Source organism: Periplaneta americana, chromosome 11, assembly GCF_040183065.1.
Source record: "Periplaneta americana isolate PAMFEO1 chromosome 11, P.americana_PAMFEO1_priV1, whole genome shotgun sequence".
Classification (NCBI taxonomy): domain Eukaryota; kingdom Metazoa; phylum Arthropoda; class Insecta; order Blattodea; family Blattidae; genus Periplaneta; species Periplaneta americana.
The window spans coordinates 131,586,179-131,606,123 of record NC_091127.1 but is presented as its reverse complement, the minus strand read 5'-3'; the positions used below and the strand labels follow the sequence as shown (position 1 = coordinate 131,606,123).

General features: G+C 36.0%; 1 long non-coding RNA gene across 1 annotated transcript in view; it reads left to right on the top strand.

Annotated features, from left to right (window-relative positions):
* LOC138708636 (uncharacterized) overlaps positions 1 to 19,945 on the top strand; it is a 594,603-nt gene that overhangs the window by 355,738 nt on the left and 218,920 nt on the right. The gene's annotated exons all lie outside the window — the stretch shown is intronic.

Below are 19,945 nucleotides of genomic sequence, written 5' to 3'. Positions count from 1 at the left end.
GGATTAAGCGAAGTCCGACTTATCGGGGTCCGGATTAACGAGGATTTACTGTACTTTATATTCAAGTTGAATAGCAATGATGACAGCCCGCAATCTTGTCTCACTTCAGTTATGGTACTCATTCACTCACTCACTCACTCACTCACTCACAGTTCTCTGTCCAATAACAGGGCCTCCACTGCAAACTCAGCATCCTCCAGTCTTTCCTATTTGTCGCATTTCTCTTAGTCTTCGAATACGGAAAAGTTTGAGGTGTAAGAAATCAGATGAAAGAAAACATTAAGAAGGTACTTGCCAAATAACCAACAGTAACTTACTATAAATCCATAATCTGCTCCAATCCTAAGAGCGTAATATAATATCGTATAGGAACGGGCTATGGTAAATGACACCATTGAATGGAAAGCAGAAGAAAAACTATGTTTATGCTCGACCATGCCGAAATGTAATAATTATACACCTGCTAGCAGCCCTTTAATTGATCTCATTAAAGTACATCTATTCATAAAATTCAGGTGTTCCACCAATCAGAAAATACCATTGTAGCAATATGAAAGCGCAAGTATCGATTATTCTCGGATATACAATCGAAAGACAACTAGCCCGAGATTAGACAAAGTAAAAATGGCGGACACTAGTGATAACGAGCTGCAACTTACACCGCCGGAAATTTCGGCAAAAGCACTCGATGTGACTAATAACTTATTGCCACAAAAATCAAGAAAGATGTACGAAAAATTCTATGTACAATTCATAGATTGGAGAATATCAAAATCCATAAACTCACCTATATTTGAAATAAAAGTTAGTTCTGTTATTATAATAATTAGCGTTATTGTAAATAATATTCAAATAAATTCAATTTGTCATCTCGTTTTTCAATGTATAATTCAATTTCAAGGTTATATCAAGATTAATGTTTATTTTACTCTCTAGATTATATCAAGGTCAATGTCGACATTTGTTTCTCGGAAAAAATCAATACTTTCGCTTCTGCGCACATCTCACAATTTACGAGGTATTGCACAAGGTCAGTTCCGCTCCTCAGTCAGATAAGAATAACACGAATACTTATGAATAATTTCAAGGTAGAAATATGGTCGAGCATAAAAAGTCGTATGAAACTTGACTATAATGGTAATTAAGACGCTCGTATGAAAATTATGAAACGAGCGCAAGCGAGTTTCATAAATATACTCTCATCTTAATTACTACTATTATAGGCTCGTTGCATAATGTACTATTTGGACATTGACCCAATTGTAACAAAGGGGCTATTAGAACTTTGAGAAATTAATTTCTTAAGAAAGGGGGATGTTGATGGTTCTTAGACATTTGTTGCTCAAAATAAACTACAATATTTGACCACGTCTTCGCCAACAACCTCTGTTACCTGTTCTGCGGCACCTGTTCAGGATATTTGTTTAATTACTCGTACTTGAGGATAAAATAGATCAACAAAGATTGTAGGACCGTTAGAATTGTGAGCAGTGCATGAATCTCTCAGTGCAGGGTATAATTTTGTGGCTAGGTAAAGCGGTATTAAATGAGAATGTAATAGAGCGGCTAAGTCATAATAGTTACGTCACAAATCATCAAAGGCGTAATATAAGGTAGGAATATGAACACGATGTGGGGAATAAACTTAAGACTGCAGGGACGACTGTGTTATGTAGATCGAGGAGAATAGGAGATGGAGAGTCCAATTACCTTTTGCTTCAATATATAAACAGGTCATCGGCATAACTCGGTCGGTTAAGGCGCTTGCCTGCCGATCTGGAGTTGCTCTCGGGTGCAGGTTCGATTCTCGCTTTGGCTGATTGTCTGGTTAGGTTTTTTCTGAGATTTTCCCCAACCGTAAGGCAAGTGTCAGGTAATCTATGGCGAATCCTCGGCCTCATCTGGCTATCACCAATCCCATCGACGTTAAATAACCTAGTAGTTAATACAGCGTCGTTAAATAACTAAGTAAAAAAAACATGTAAACATCACAGTGAACACAACATATTCACGTTTAGAGAAGTTATAATATATGCAATGCGTATTTAGTACAGAAAATAATTGCCTAACATTACATGATTCATTTTACACTATATCCATATTATACATGTTTTAACAATATAAGATAACAGTTGTGTGTGAGAAGAAAAGGAAAAATATACAGGTTTGAAGGTAAGGTAGTACATTAATTGTAGGATGTGATTCCTTAAAATATAACGAACAAAACAGTCTAATATAATTTTGCTCGTTTTTACGAGGTTTTTGAAGAAATAATATTTCTATGCCGACATTTCGATCGCGAATTTTACGAATACTTTTTAAAATACGGTTTAATATCTTGTATAACAACGAAGAGAAAGTTTATTATGTTCACGTTGCAGCAGTATTTTAATTAGAAAATTCACAGATTTCGAATTAATCGATTGAAGAAACGTTGGAAATATTGATTGTCGAGTCACGTACAGAAGGTCTAAAAATCTGGCATCGCTGTCGCGACGGCAGACGGTTCGCGTAGTACTCACAACTGATCAGCTGTTGTGATGTTTACATTGGATTAATGTGCAGTTGGACGTACAGCGTATTTTAAACAGTATTCGTAAAATTCGCGATCGAAATGTCGGCATAAAAGTATTATGTCTTCAAAAACCTCGCAATACTTTTTTTTTTGTTAGTTATATTTTAAGGAATCACATCCTACAATTAATGTACTATCTTACTTTCCACCCTGTATAGTACACAAGAAAATATTTCTTCACAATTCATTGCACCGAATTACAAGGCACATTCGCAATATATCAAAAGAAAAACATCTAGGTCTATATTTTCACTCAAAATAAGTTTGTTCAAGAAACTAGTTGAAATATTTATTTTATGAAATGGATGTTGGCATGTACAAACATTATACACAAATTTCAATTATTTTTTTTATTTTCTATGTCTGATATTGATGCTGAAGGCCTGTTTAGACTGTGTAATTTAATATTTTTCATATGCATTTTGCTATTACGATGCTTTAAAAGAATCGAGTTAAATCTGTTCTTATATCTTTTGCACAATTGCAAAATTCAGTGTTTTTTTTTTTCTTTATAAGAAAATATTCCTTTCCGTAAGTTCGTTCTGAAGGAGACGCTTGGTGCTCTTAATTTCTAACATGTTCCTCAGTACAGTGAATTATAAAACAGCGTAATTAACATTAACACAAATTTGGATACATAAATAATTACATAAATAAATAAATGAAGTAAGATAAAATGTACTTGTCACAGGATGTCAGGTACGTATTGTGATCGCAAGGACCCATGTCAAGCAAAAATAATAAAGACGTTAATGCACTTCGTTACGAAACCATTGGTACTCTCGCAGTGCCATCCCACCCCACGTGTCATGGCGTCATATATACTCCGTGCGTTCCAAACTTCATTCTGATGATACGGTGATTCTAGACTAAGGCCTGATTATGATAATGTAGAGCATAGATGGGCATCGTGCCTCACTTGAGAAATAATGCCCCACTGACCTTCACAGAGCTTATCGCTCTGAGTGACATCATCTTCACAGTCCCCGTTCCTCCCTCACGCAGCTCCTAGGCGTGGGCAGGTTCTATATCAGTTTCATAAGCAATATCAGTGGTGGCATAATGGCATTATCAAAGCAGTGTGTATGCGTTAGAAAACGATTATTTCATGAGAAATGGGAGGAAGAGTTTTTTTTTGCTGTTTAGAAGGGGAGAACATACGATGTATGTTATGATCAAAAATCCTATTAGGCATTAATAAATATAATATACAACGACAATACTCCTTATGTCATAAAGAACATGCTGAATTAGAAGGTAAGATAAATTAAATGTTATTTTTCGCACTATTCGAAGAAAATTTATGATCTTAACATTTGCATAGCATACTAAATACATTATACCTTAAACACGCTGCATTAAAAGGTACGAGGAATTAAATGTTGTTTGTACGTATTATTTTCAAAAGAAATTTATAAAAAGAAATATCAAATGTGCGTAGAAAATGAAATATGATTTTCTGAAATTATTTTAGGTCGAGAACGTGCAAATCTATTAAGTAACCTTGATAAACGCCAGAATATTCAAGAAAATAAACGTAAACAACGTGATGGAATATTATTGGCTAGTTACGCAATTTCTTGCCTGTGATTTAAATCAATTCAATGATGGAGAAATAGTAAAGAGGTTTATGATTAAAGCTGCCGAATTAATTTGCCAAATTGAATCAAAGTTTTCGAGTCTCTCACGTTAACCAAGCGCTTTCCTAATAATTCGCCACTGACCGCCTTAGCGATTACGATAAGGTGACGCAGGTCACAGCAGTTTATATTTCCTATCCTACTCTGCAGTCTCCTCTCCTAGTAAACAAACTATTTCAAATCGAGTGTCTCACGTAACCGAAAATTGTGCCCATGTATGATGCAGAGAATATGAACGATGATCACGAAAAGGAAAAATTGTTACAATATACGGGCTATTCCATCTCAAATCGACCGAAATATAGATAAAATTGACCTTGCAATTTTTAAATACAATGAAACTTTTTCTGTCCGTAGACAACTGTGATACAATGCGTTGTGCAAAGTTTGGGACATCAGAACTTAATAGTGTTTAAATTAATAATATTTAAATTTATCGTATTTTCATAAAATTAGTAACTTTAAACTGTTGTGGCTCTGAAACCCTTTCACCCAATCATCAAAATCATGGTTTATTTTGATGCTGAGAAGTTAAAGTTTATATAAACAGTTTTTCTTGCTTTTTATGGAAATGAAGAAATTGAGACTTTTCTTCATTACGACGCCTTTGGCAACGAAAAAATATTTTTAAAATATATGGTTAGATTCCGAATTGAAAGTACAAATAAAGACATATTTTTTACTGGTGGTACGTTGATAAGAAAGTATTGAAAATATCAAATAAAGAAAATAAATAGTACGCGCGTGAACTAACCAGCTGACTGCGAGACGGGAGGTAGTCGAGACAAGCAACGTCAGGAGACATAAACACGTGATGTTTCCTCTAGCAGTCGCTAGCTTTATCACAAGTTTTCATAAACACAGGAGAAAAATGACGCCCAATGCTCGCTTATCTACAGCTCTCGGCCACTGCGCCGTTCAAGTCTAGGCGTGTGAAAATATCTATTTAATACTCTCGAAACTTATTGCCGTACCACTAAGCAAACAATGCCGAATCCCTCTTAATAATGCAAGGTTTTTTCTCAATATTTTTTTTTTTACATTTTTACAAATGATCAAAAAGCCTAGAAACAAGTAAAATCAGATTATCTGTCTCTGTTTGTACAATAAAAATAAGGATTACTTCTTAACATAACCTACCAAATGTCAGCTTCAAAATAAGCTCTCGTTCAATGTTCTGCAGTAAATGGATCCAGAGTTCTGAGCGCTGAAAGAGGCTTGTTTTTATAAAATACGCTAAATTTGTCGCTCAGTAATACGAAAACCGTTTGACTTTCGATAGTAAGTTATGTTTTTGAAAATGAACTCCCCTCAGCACCTTGTATAAGTAATGAAAAAATTAGAGTATAAAAAATGCGAGGTTTTTTACTGATCGATTTCATATGGAATAGCCCATACGTAAGTTCTTGTGTAGTTGTGGCAAAAAGAACAGAAAAATGTAGCTGTAGTAAAAATCAATAGCTAGATAGGAAGAATAAGAGGAAAGTAGAAAAATCTAAGTTTGAAATCGGGCGTTTTAGCCTTATAATGAGCTGATTTTTATGTCTTGTTAGTTGTCATCACTAATAGCAGACTTGAAATGCTCAAATTAACAGGCTACGTTGTTTGAGAATGAAATTAAAATTAAATGTATTCAGTTTCATGCTCCGATATAAACGTCTTTGGTGTCTCGCTCACTAAAAATGCCGGAGTACCGGAGTCTGACAAGCGCAAGACTGAACATTCTCATATTTGTGGAACAGTTGACTGTTAAAAAGCATAAGTACAACACCTTAATTAAATAAAACGTCAGATCCCTTTAGCGCCAGTTTTATCATACAGCTGTTACCAGGGCAACAGAAAAGATATTTCTATAGAAAGCGAATGTGATATTTAATACGCTAAGAAAAAAAACAGCCTTTGGCTCCGTGGCAAGTCTTTGAAGATCTCTAGAACCGGAGTTCACCGTATCCAAGACACTTGAGAGGTAACAAGTGATGGTGGTAAGGGGCGGTTTGGGGGTAGATGATTATACTAGAACATGTAACACGACATTTAATTAGTTGCAGATTAAACGGCCTCTTGCACCCCTCCCTGCCTTCTCCCCTTGTCGTTAATTGGTAGATAATAATTTAACGTTGGCATGGTATGTACGGTATCAGTGGTGGGTGGGCCCAGTAATTATTGAGGTATGCAATTACGGCCGTACTCTCACTTGAGAGTGGTTTAGCATTCCGTCCATTCTACACGAGCCCTCCTACAACTTGCGACTTCGTTTTCGAGTGCTGCTCGTCTGTCTGGCCCACAGGTTTGGAAATATTTGACTATTATGATTTATTGATTAACGCGAAAATTTTTAAAATAAAACTAAAATTATATTAAAGGCAAGAAAGTTCATATATGCCCACACTTGAAATGCTCCTCATTGGAATTTGTATCTAGTTACATGTATTACCATTTTACGAGATTTCATTTTCGTAATATATAGGCCTATATTTTATATTATTTCCATTATTATTCGTACTTAAGAAGACGGAAGTTCTGATATGATCGTATTGTCACACTAATCAATTACTAATTGTAATATGCAGGTTTATCTGCATTGAGTGGTCCGTTTGGTATGTAGACTATTTGGAGGTTGAGTAGGGAAGTATATGGATGGGTGGCTGGGTAGATGGGTAGGTAGGTAGGCATGTAGATGATAATTAGCTGTAGACCATTCGATACATCGTGAAACCTACCTGCACGTGAGGGGAAGAAGATGGACTGAGAAGCTTCTCTTCCTTGCTATGCTTCGACTTGCATCTAACTAGCTCACTTACCCCCACCATAAGGCACTTACTATGAGCTACGGCGCACGCATACATATAGTTTCACGAGATACCGAATGACCTATGTTCGTAAGACTGATAGAAATTGCTGTATAATTTTCTGACGTCAGTAGTGAGCTACAGAATGCACACAAATAATATCATAGTATTAATAAACTTGGCTACAAACTTACTCGTTACAAGTCATAGTAATCCTTAATGAGTTGCTTCTCATAATATATAAAAATTTGGGACTGACGTGAAAAGGTAATTCAATTAGTAACCCAATATATTATTATGATGTACGTACCGAAGTACATATGATATTTCCATATTTTCTCCGCTCCACCATTCTTCATCATATGATGACGCAGAATTTCTTCATGGAAATATCATATTATGTACTTCGGTACATCATAATAATATATGATATGCGAAAATAATCACTTAGCGATTTAAGACGGCGCTCATTCCGTCGGATCCCGGCCACTTAGTCACTCGTAATGAGTGCACCTCTGCACATTAGTATGTTGGACATCGTGCCACTGTCACACATCTGTGACGCAGTGCATGAGGGTTGGCCACAAAAGGGAAACTAAGAGGTGGAACTTAAACTGAGAGGATTCAACCCGGCATCGGAATGTGAATCCGGTGTGTATTAGTGGATAGAGCGTCAGCACATAGAGCTGAAAACCCGGGTTCAAATCCCGATGCCGGAGTGAATTTTTCTCCGCTCCACCTATCCTTCATAGTAACCCAATAGCTTACTTGGATTATTGTTGTTTAGTGAACTGTCTGAAGACAATCTGAACCTCACAAGTGATACCAACAAGGCATCACTTATGAGGCAACTAGGCCAGGAGATAATGGAGTAGGGTGGCCAGTTTCTTTCCCTTCCATTGCTTACATAGCCGATTAGCTACATATTACACTAATCAGTAGACTTCGTGGAATTGCCACGAGAATCGCAAGGTTTACTGCGCACGCGGTATAGACTGTATGAGAAAGGGGCGTGCAAAGGATTGAGTATGCCTCTGATGTAAACACTGAACAGTATACTGCGGTTACAATAAAACCTGTATCCTGCATTCAAGAAATATAATGAATGATCATTGAAGTAGGAAATGTCTAAATATGTAAATACACAATTATTTTATAGTGAGATATATTAACTCTTAAAATTTAATGTAAGATACTCGCATCGTTCTTGAATATGTGCATTACAGTGAAGAGTTACATACATTTTGAGCGACTGCAAAGTAATCTTCTCCGATGGTCACTTAAACAGTTTTTATATTGGGGAAATGTACGTTCAACATCACACGATGTAATACGTGCATATTTTAAGAACGGAAAGTCACTACTTTTTAGTACACCAACTTCAGACGTCTTATCGTGACCTGATAGTACATCATTTATAATACGAAGTTGTGAATAGGCAGAATTATTAGCAATAATGTTTCTCAACTTACATTTCACTTTTTCCGAAATTAGTGAATTGTTATTTTGGATAACGGTTTGTGATACTTTATTCACTATATTAAGGGCTTCTGAGAGTTGTAGTTTAGACAGGATGATGCTTTTGGACACGATTTTAAAATTAGAATCAATGAACAGACTATCTTCCAACAGCTGTTCAGAAGGCAATGATTTTACAGTTGCAACAGCGGAACTGTCTGTGCTATCCAATGCATCAATTACCTCCATTATTTTGCCGTAATGTTCTGCATAATAATTAACAGCATCCAACCACGTTCCCCAATGGGTCAAGACTGGCTGCGAGGTAAGGGTATTCCAGGGGCAATTGTTTAGAACTGCAACACACTCACTGTAGTATGTTTGATTGAATTCTTTTCTGCACTGAACAAATGTTAAGCTTTGACTATTCCAACCACAATAATGCAAAAACAAGTGCTTACATAGGTATACATTAGCTGTAGCTGCTCTATCTATTTGGACCGGTCACAACTCTTAGCATGAACTGCTTATACTACGAGACCGGGCGGTCGCTCACCTCCTCTATACTACCGTACATCAGCAACGTGATAGCATGCTGCGTGTGGCAATTCAACGAAGTCTACTAATCAGACTTCAAATGCATACAAACAAATTGTTCTTCCTTTGACACATATTGTCAAGTAAGATGTACTGCCTGATAATAGATGTACAATAAGGTTAAAAAAGAATGGTCCGACGACAAATGTCTAAGTTCCAAAAACATAACAGTGGGCATGCCCCTCTCCTTTAAGCTCCAGTTCACAAGATGACACAATTAAACCATGTAAATGTGCTGTATTTTGTTCTAAAATATGTTATAAAATAAATCGAAGGGTCGTTAAATAGACTGCGATATGTTCTTCTGGTTAAGAATGTAGCAGATTCAGGCATAATAAAATTACCATTGACCAAGGAAGCCGCAGAACATCACAGAAAGGCGGAGGATCAGGTCTCCAGTCAGAACTAGGTGCTGTGGCTGAATCGATACAATAACAATAATAACAATAACATTAATAATAATAATAATAATAATAATAATCACTCGATTGAGTATTTGTGTTTGAAATTTGTTCACTCTTTGCTGTATTCCGATAATGTTTTTTTCCTGCTCTTCCACTTCAGGAGATGATATGTCACATTTGTCGTTACACAAACTACACACGCAGTTCTCCTCTGGGTTGTGTAATCCTGTCGTTGCACAGATCTTGTGGTGGAATCCATGGATCGCGTATCTGGTGATTGCATGTCTCTGCTGTTGGTTTTCTTTGGTCCAGTTTCTTTCTATCATTGCGCCGACTCCATAGAAGTCCAGGTCTATATCTGCTCCTCCCGCAGTGTTTGGAAAGCTTTGGTGATTGGTAGTGTCATTCTCAAGTCTTCGATGTAGTAGTTCTCTCTCGCTAGGACGTATACCAGTCGACTTGGAGCTTGAATCAATACAATGGCACCATACAGTGAATCATGCGCTTGAAGATCCTAAATAGACTTCAACAATCATTCCAATATAAGAAGGTTGCACAATAAGCCTAAGGCTTCGGTGCTTGCCTGCGAGAGAAAAAAAACTCGCTTATCTGTTAAGTGCACTCTACTAAAATTTCAATTGAGATTATAAATTTCTCTATAGGTTAAAGTAGAAATACAGCAAGTAATATAAATTTCAACAGTATATTCAGAACAGCATGGTGAACGTATTCTGAAATCTACATGAAGAAGCTCTTGGTAATACTTGTGATCACGAGTTTCAGGCAAACGTAGATGATGAGGAAAGTAAATATAATTTTCTGAATTAATTGTAGTTCGGAAATGCCTATGTGAGTCCAGACGTGGACTGTGTTGCCCTGCTGCGGTGTAACACATTTCAAGTGCTGCGGGTATGCTCGCCCGAGAGCTATCAAAACAGCGCTGCGGGTTGCAGGATCCCGCCGGTGTTTAGTTGCGGTCTACATTTTAAGTGCTCTGTAAATATGAATATGACTACAAATGCAGTTGAAACTACCGCATAATGTGCATACTATTCGATTCAATTACGTTGCAAGTGTACCCGCCTCCTAAACAAAGCAGGCTTAGTCATCGAGAGTCTGAGGTTCCAAATTTGTGTAGACACAGCTGCTGTGTGGCAGGTTCTCTGAGAGTTCTTCGGTTTTCCCTGTAACTAACATTTTTTTATTCAGTCATATACTGTACGGTAAAGCTGAGAATGCGTAACTGAGCAATTATTTAGGAACAATTTCGAAAACGAACACGTGATCGGAGCATATAGTAAGTTCAAACAAAAGTTTTCTGAACAAGCAGGGAAATGGTTTCTGGAGTTAGACTCCCTCTCGATTGCAGTTCCACAGTCAGATACATACGTTCTTTCGACCTATATTATTCTGGCTAAAGTGTAATTTTCGATAATATTTCCACAGTAATATTAACATAAATGTCCACTGCTATGGAGTAAGGGTTAGCCTTCTTGACCGTGAAACGAACGGACCCGGGTTAAAGTACTGGTTGGGGCAATTTAACATGAGGTTTTCCCACAACGACTTGAAGCAGGGCCCGTAGGCAAGCACCGCAGCCTTGGCCTTGTCGTGCAACCTCCTTTATTTGGATGATATTTAAGACCTCGTGAAGCATGTGATTCACTGTGTGATGCCATTTTATCGATTCAGCCACAACATCCAGGTCTGACGGAGTCTACGTGAACAAGAACTTGATGCAATAACAATTTCCTTTTTGCGTTTTATTTCGAAAGTCATAATTAGACAGCGGAAAAAAGGCATTCGGATGTGAAGATAACTACAACGCGACTAGTTTGTCTCGTCAGAAGGTTGTCGTCAGGTACACTACTGGATGTTCATTTCAAAGTGTGTCTTGACGTCACTGTTGTTGGGTCACAGATTTGAAGCGAGTTTCAGCTTATATGTTAGAGAAGTTGCCTATTATTTAAGGCGTTCTTTAATCTGAACTTGAGAACGTGTACGGTATAACTTGAACATCGTAGCAACAGATGGCGGTCTGTACGGTCTGTGTGCCACCATAACCTCTTTCGAACTGTTTTTTTGCGCCGGAAAGTCGTACGCAGGGTATTTGTTATCATCGGTTGCGTACGGTAACATTCCACAACACAAATCAAATGCTCGGTGTCCATGTTGACCGTCGAAGTTAATGTCAACAAATACGTAAGTAATCGTCTTAACCCTCTCCCCATATCCCGACAGTACGTATTTCCAAACAGTTCACATTCCTGCCACTACCGGCGTTACCGTACGTATCGGTACGTACTCTTCAGAATGAACGCCGTACTTGGTAGGCAACTTCTCTACCTCATAGGTTATACACCTCTGCGGAAGTGTAGGAAGACTGAATTCTCTAGGCTCATCGGCTAACCACATGACGACATATAGCGAGCCATGACACACTTTGAACTGAACACTCAGTAGAGGCGCGTGCAGCTGTAGATCGGGAGAAACTTAAATTGACACACGGAATAATCACTGAATATTGGTTGTACGTTGATGTAACTATTGTAATGGCATATTTTGTGTACTTTTCTATAAACCCTTTAAAGTGAGGATTGTTCAACGTTTTGAATGGAATATTGCAACCTATCATCAGTCGACACAAATCCTGGCAAAGTCATATTTCATATTTGGGGCGGAATTTCAACTTGAACCCTTATTTTCTTCTAACATTTTTCATATGTTTCTGTGTATTACAGTGATGTTCTATCTATTGTTTCGTTACATTTCTTAATGGTTATATTACAGACTTTACAGACTTTATAATGATTATCCTACCTATGAGAGTTATGCTACAATGCTTCAACATTTTCTTTTTACTAGTTTGCAAATTCGACGAAATTGTCAATCTTTAAACTTTCTATATAAAATTATGAACAATAAGTTGGACTGTGTTGGTTTATTTTATTATATAACATTATATGCACCTAAGCTTAAAACGAAATTTCGAAATTTGTTTTACATACCAAGGACAAATACTGAATCCCACAAAAATTCCCCAGTTTTCCAAATGTTACAGTTATACAATAAATTACATCCTCATCCGAATGTTGATATTTTCAATATGAATTTCTCTAGATACAGAATTATTTGTTATCATATTTTACAGAATATTGTTGTTAGTTAATTTGGAGCTACTTTCACACCTTATTTCAATTTCTCTTTTTTTCTTTCCCTTTGTTCTATTATGTTTTTTAGTTTTTAATAAGTGTATGTTTCCTTTTCCTTGTTTATGTTTTATAAATTAATTTGTTAGTCTTGAACATTGTAATTGGGCTTTGCCTGTTACGTTCATCAACAAATGAATAAATAAAATAAAATAAAATACATAACTGACACTTAATTGTTTCATCAGTATCACAACTAAAAATGTGGACACCATATTCTTGTATTAAAGCAGGGCCGGGCATGAAAGCGGCTCCATATAGCCGGCCAGAGCTGCTCTCGCTCCAGAAGGCAATCTGGAGCAGAACGCTCACGCAGTGGCGGACTCGCATTACAGCTACCTTCCCTGCATTAATATAACAAGAGCCACGGTTGTTCTAGTCATTCAGTCTGTCAGTACATAATAGTTAATAAGGATATTACATAAATCCATTGTACATTACAGACTTTATAACACTCTTATTAATTTAATGAAATAAACTTCGCTCTATGCACACACACAAATCATTAGGCTTATTTACATAACCCTTACGTACATACTGCAATCTCCTCACCACGGTTTTACGAGACAGTCGTATATCTTCCACTTCCCCTACTTGCTGTGGACAGAGTTCATCTGCCAATATAATTAAACTGCTTTACAGGGAGCCTTACCTGAAAGACTAGATTTGCATAATATATACGTCACTGTGTACATTAACATAAAACCACAATTTCAAGTCACACAGAGATTGTGTGCACTCGATGTGGGTCTCTGGCGTTTCGTCAGCCCACGCGAGTTCTGTGGATATAAAGGGAAAAGTTGAGACGGTGTCGGGTGGAGTTCCCGGGTAGCTCAGTTGGCAGAGCACTGGTACGTTCAACCAGAGATTCCGAGATCGATACTCGGCTCTGGAACAATTTTTCCCTTGAAATTGTTCATAATTAAACATCGCTTGATGAATTCACCTTCATTGAATGTTCTAAATTCTTTTGCAGTTTCGTGGCAAATTTTGTAGCTAATTCTCATAGCCGATTCACTAAATGCATTATTGTCATCCTGTTAATACATAATATATGATATGATATATTATGGTAAGATATGATATATATGATATGATATGGTATATGATATGATATGATATAATATAATATAATTTATGATATTATATCATGAACTTTAATATTCTATATTATGATATATCATAATACTTGTATAATTTAAAATTATATATTACTAAATGTGTAATAACTTATAATTCAATGTAAATATCAAATAGATACTCTAATATAATGTATCTGAGAAACATTTTCTTTAAGTTGTATTAATTTATGGCGTTCATTACCAACATATTTGTCATATTCAGTAGCATGTTGTAAACAATAATGCCGTTGGATATTGACCATCTTAATCAGTTGGAGTGTTTTATGACAAATTAAACACTTTGCTAATCCACTGCTCTCTACGAAAAAGAACTCCTCCTCCCATGATACATTAAAAAGCATTGGGAGTAGCGGGCTGCTTTAATGTATCAGCGGAAGCTCCATCTTCACTGCAGAGTCACCACTGCACCGACACTAAATGACGTACAGTATGCATACGTCACAGCGCTCGCAATACCGGCTCTTTAAAGCACACAGCGCTCATTTCTCAGAATCACGTAACGTGCCCAGCCCTGTATTAAAGAATACACCCTATGTTCTTTAACATCTGTCTTCGGCATTGAACATAAATGAAGAATATGTTTATGTATCTCAATATTCACTGTTCACGTACGGAAGAGGACTGACTGAGAACGCAGAGTGGCAGTTGTTTTCGGTGTTCGCGTGGTGCTCTCTGCGGACGGTACCGTGTTGTAGCTACTTGGGATGCGTGAACACCTCATGCCATAGTCTATGCGAACAATACTTGTAAACCGTAACCATGACTTTTATTTGACTTTTTTCCGCTGTCTAGTCATAATTAAATACAGAAATTATGCTTGCGGTAAAAAGATCCAGATAAGTAGCATAAATTCTAGAGCAGCTAAGTGCGAGAGTTAAGTGGTTAGGTACAGCTTACAGCAGTAAACGTTTGGAAACATTCAACATTTCTTTCCTATATTACTGTATCTTGTACAATAATGAAAATTAGTATGTGTAAAACACTATCCTTCTGCTATACGAAAACAAAAAATATTTTTACGATTTAAAAAACTTGTTTACATTTTTTTTTTTTCAAATTCAGTTCACTGTGCAGTGATGATGCGTTTCCTACATAACTCAAAAACTATCCATCTATGATGAAATATATTATGTGTATTTATGTATGTCATATGTACAATATTGTGCAAGATCACTTCTCTACCTTTGATAGATTGTATGATAAAAAATAAACCCATTTTAAAAACTAGTCAAATATCGGTATTTTCTGTTACACAAAAAAAAAATATTTATTAAGGAAGAGGTGGAGAAGTTCAAATATCTGGGAGCAACAGTAACAAATATAAATGATACTCGGCAGGAAATTAAACACAGAATAAATATGGAAAATGCCTGTTATTATTCGGTTGAGAAACTTTTATCATCCAGTCTGCTGTAGAAAAATCTGAAAGTTAGAATTTATAAAACAGTTACATTACCGGTTGTTCTGTATGGTTGTGAAACTTGGACTTTCACTTTGAGAGAGGAACAGAAATTAAGGGTGTTTGAGAATAAGGTGCTAAGGAAAATATTTGGTGCTAAGAGGGATGAAGTTACAGGAGAATGGAGAAAGTTACACAACACAGAACTGCATGCATTGTATCCTTCACCTGACATAATTAGGAACATTAAATCCAGACGTTTGAGATGGGCAGGGCATGTAACACGTATGGGCGAATCCAGAAATGCATATAGAGTGTTAGCTGGGAGGCCGGAGGGAAAAAGACCTGTAGGGAGGCCGAGACGTAGATGGGAAGATAATATTAAAATGGATTTGAGGGAGGTGGGATATGATGATAGAGAATGGATTAATTTTGCTCAGGATAGGGACCAATGGCGGGCTTATGTGAGGGCGGCAATGCACCTGCGGGTTCTTTAAAAGCCAGCCAGTAAGTAAGTATTTATTAAGGAATGTAGTTGAAAGAGCAAGATATTGTAAACATGAGTTTCAGCAGTAAAATAAAAGAGAGAGGACATGAAAAAGTTAACAAGTTTTTGAGTTGTGAGGGAAAAGCTTCATCTCTGCACAGTGAACTCTAACATTTTGAATTTTGAAAAAAAAAAAAAAAAATTAATCATAAAAATATTATCATAGCAGGAGGACAGTGTTTTATACATACCAATTTTCATTATTGTACAAGATACAGTAATGGAGGAAATAAAGTTGACTATTTAAAAAATTTTACTGCTCTAAACTGTACCTAACCCCATAAATGTGAAAGTCAATATGCGGAATTTATCAAACATACTATACTTTAATTTCATTTTATATCTTTGTCTGCTTCACATGTTTTAAATTTATATTTTATGACATGAAAATAACGCAGTTAGTACAAATTACTTTTCTATTAAGGATTATGTAACACACTCTTTCCATGTTATTCATTCTACTGCTAAGAACAGTTTCGCTTGTATTTTAATCATAAGAATGAATCGAATTGAATTTACATATTCTGATTTTATAGAAACGAAGTTTATTTAAGAAATTCTAATACTTTTCCTTATAACTAGGTCGAAGTTTAATCTAAATTACGATCTTTGTGGAAAGAAAGTAAAATAATCTTTGGAGAGAAATTAGCCAACGAAGATATTACTCTTTAATTTTTCGATATATTTAAGATAGCGATGATGAAAATACGTTCCGAAGAGATGTACGTAAGCATATTTCAATTAAAACAGGTTAGATATAAAGTTAAGAGCGGAAAATTAATTTTGTACAATATTACATAACTTCATTAGTTAACTGAAATACACTCGGAAGAGAGAGTGTGTGTCTTTTATTAGAAACGTTTTCATTGTTATAAACCAGGGATGTCAAAACTCTGTATTACGTGCTCATACTAAAAGCAATACAAATACAAGAAGGTTAACTTTTGAGCAAGACAATTATACTTTTATTATGTAATATTACTTTTGACCAATAAAACGGTATGGAACGACGTATTTCAACCAATCATGGCTGCTTATTCTAAAATTTTTATTACCTCTCTAGCATTTGTTTCATCACCTCCTTAGCATTTGTTTCTTGGAATAATTTTTAGGGAAAAATTGTTCCGGGGCCGGGTATCGATCCCGGGACCCTTCGCTTAGCGCACGAATGCTGTACCGGCTGAGCTACCCAGGAACTACACCAGACACCGTCTCAATTTTTCCCCTTATATCCACAAAACAAGTGGGCTGACAAGGCGCCAGAAACCCAACTTTGAGCGCACTCTAACTCTGTGGTTTTCTGTTAACTTACCTATAGTGACGTATATATTATGCAAATTTGGCTTTCAGGAATAGCTCCATGTGAAGCAGATTTGAATAATTTCACGGGAAAAAGTAAAAATTTCAATTCTCAAGCTAAAAAAGTTGTGGAATTTAGAAATTTCAGTAGCGAACCTTCTTCCAGATGATCGCACCTTATACTTGACTCCATTTATTTAAAATATTGCAAGCTTTAATCAATAGTTCATGGAATTAATATTCATTGCGTGATTTGAATTATGCATTAATTTGGTAATAATTTTATTGCTTTAAGTTTCTACTTTCTTAATGTTTTGTAGCACAGTCTATTATCAAAACTTCTTCACCATTAGTTACGGTATTTTTCTATATAGTTAATGAGGCCGAAACAAACAATATTGCCTGACCTTTAGACTGGAGAATAAGAAAGTGTAGATTTTGTCTTTTAGCATCGTATTCCTTTAAAGCCCGAAAGTTTTGCATGTTAATAAACTTGTGACAATGCTTTCCAAGATAAAAAGTTGGAGGAGTCCTGTTTTGTATAAACCACTTAAGTCTGAGTTTGAAGCGGTCTGGTAACCGAGTCTCGAGTCAATCAATAAGGAATAAGAAGACTGCAGCGTTTGAGAGTCTAGCAAGTTCAGGGGGCGGTGTGACGTCATCAAAGTTAACGAGCGACGTCCTCGTATCTTTATTACTGATCCAATAAATTACTGGTACCAAGTTATAATGAGTAGAAATTCAATGTGTAAGCATTACGTGCTTAATTTCCTAGCAAATTACTAGCTAACGAGGGACTAAAAGGCAGCGAAATTTGCAGACAGAGGAAAGGATCAGAAACCATAAAGGAGTTACCATCTTTTCTTTTTAATAACTTCCGAAAAGACTTTGAGTCGTGCAGAAGAGGATTTCAGAAGTAAAATACTGGAGTGAGGATCCTTTGTGCGTCTCAATCCACTCTCGACGATAATTGCTCAGAAAGTCACTTGAAGGCCCGACCTATTCTAAGTCAGCAGATGACTTATCAGAGCTCGATTACCGGCAGCCTTTCTGCGAGTACTTCGAATTTTCTGTCTTTCACTTTACTGTTTTACTATAGCATATGAAATTGATCTTCATTTACCGTGGTCTCTTTGTGTTTGTGTCTTTAATATTAATTCCTGACTTTCTAAATAAGCTAACAATTATACAGGCCTGCGATGAAAAAAAATATATAGCCTATATATAAATTAGCTCTCTTTTATATATATTTTTGTGTGCTGAAGCAAGAAATGACCTAAAATAGCATATCACGCACCGTTTTTACACAAAACTACATTTTATGTTCAATATTATTAATAGTCCTGCATTTGGTTCTCTAAAGCCTCCTAGCAGCCCGCAACAGTGAAGGTATGCATAGGAATAGCTTGACGTCATCCAACGTTACTTAGTTCCGCTTTGCTGCTCAGTGAACATACGAAAACAAAACACGGCCATGTATTTTATCAGAAAGAAGGGAAATTTTTTCATTTGAAAGACTCAAAATATTTACAGTCATTGTAAAGCACGCAATCATTTTAGGCCATAGTGCTATAGAAGAAGAAGAAGAAGAAGAAGAAGAAGAAGAAGAAGAAGAAATTTTTCTTAGTCTCATACTTTTCCTTTGTACTTAGTATATTGAGGAAGTATATAGGGTGTTTAAAAAAGTATCCCGTATTTTAGGAGGTAATGATATGCATAAAAATAAAAGAAAATAATGTATAATAAACATGGGTCCTACAACACATACTTTCTGAGATCTGAACACTTGTTCATAGGAGGTGCTCAATGTGACGTCCATTTATGCCAATGCATTTCTCTGCCCTACAATACAGCAGACTACCAGATAATTATACTGTAGTTGACACCTCTGGCATGGAATAATGATACGTCGCAAGGAATACTGAAAACAAAAGTCTGGTTGCGGATATGAGCGGCGTGGTTCAGCAGAGATGGTGTTGTGAATTTTCGTAATCTGCATGTGTGGGGTGATGAAAATCCCCATGCAATTGAAGAAACAAGGCATCAGCACCGATTCTCAATCAACTTACTGGCAGGCATTCTTGGTGATAGATTAATAGGGCCATACGTGCTACCACAGAGATTAACTGGGGATCGTTATCATGACTTTCTTATTAACGTATTAAAACAAATTTCAAAGAGAGCGTGATTCCTTATGCCGAAGGGCAGAAGAATGCATTGCCATGAATGGACGTCACATTGAGCACCTCCTATGAACAAGTTTTCAGATCTCAGAAAGTATGTGTTGTAGGACCTATTCAATTCAATTTATTTGACCATTAGACATCCAGTTTTAGGCTCCGTCAGAATACATTGAAAAACATATAAATACATTTAAAAAAAACACTAATAAAAGAAACAGTAAAATTTAAATAATACAATGAAAACATGAAATAATTTGAAACTTTTAAATTAAGGAAAACTAACTAAATTGCAATTAAACTTATTTATTAAAATACAATTTCATACAAATTTGAGTTGAAAAACTCAGCAACAGAATAAAAAGGATTACTTAATAACCAATTGTAAAATATAGTTTTGAAGCTATTGATTGGTAATTTATAATATTCATTGGGGAGCTTATTATATAATTGCATCCCCATAATTAAAAAGTTTGTGTTGCTCTTGTGTAATCTATAATATGGAATATTAATTTGTTTACTATTTCTAAATTCATGAACATGTATATTGGCCACTAATGAGTAATTGTCGATATTTTGTCGAGGGTAAAGTATTAGATCGTATATATATACAAATTTACGATTGTTAAAATCCGTGATTGTCTGAAAAGTGGCCGACAGTGTTCCAGATAGTTTGATTTACATGAAATTCTAATAGCTTTCTTTT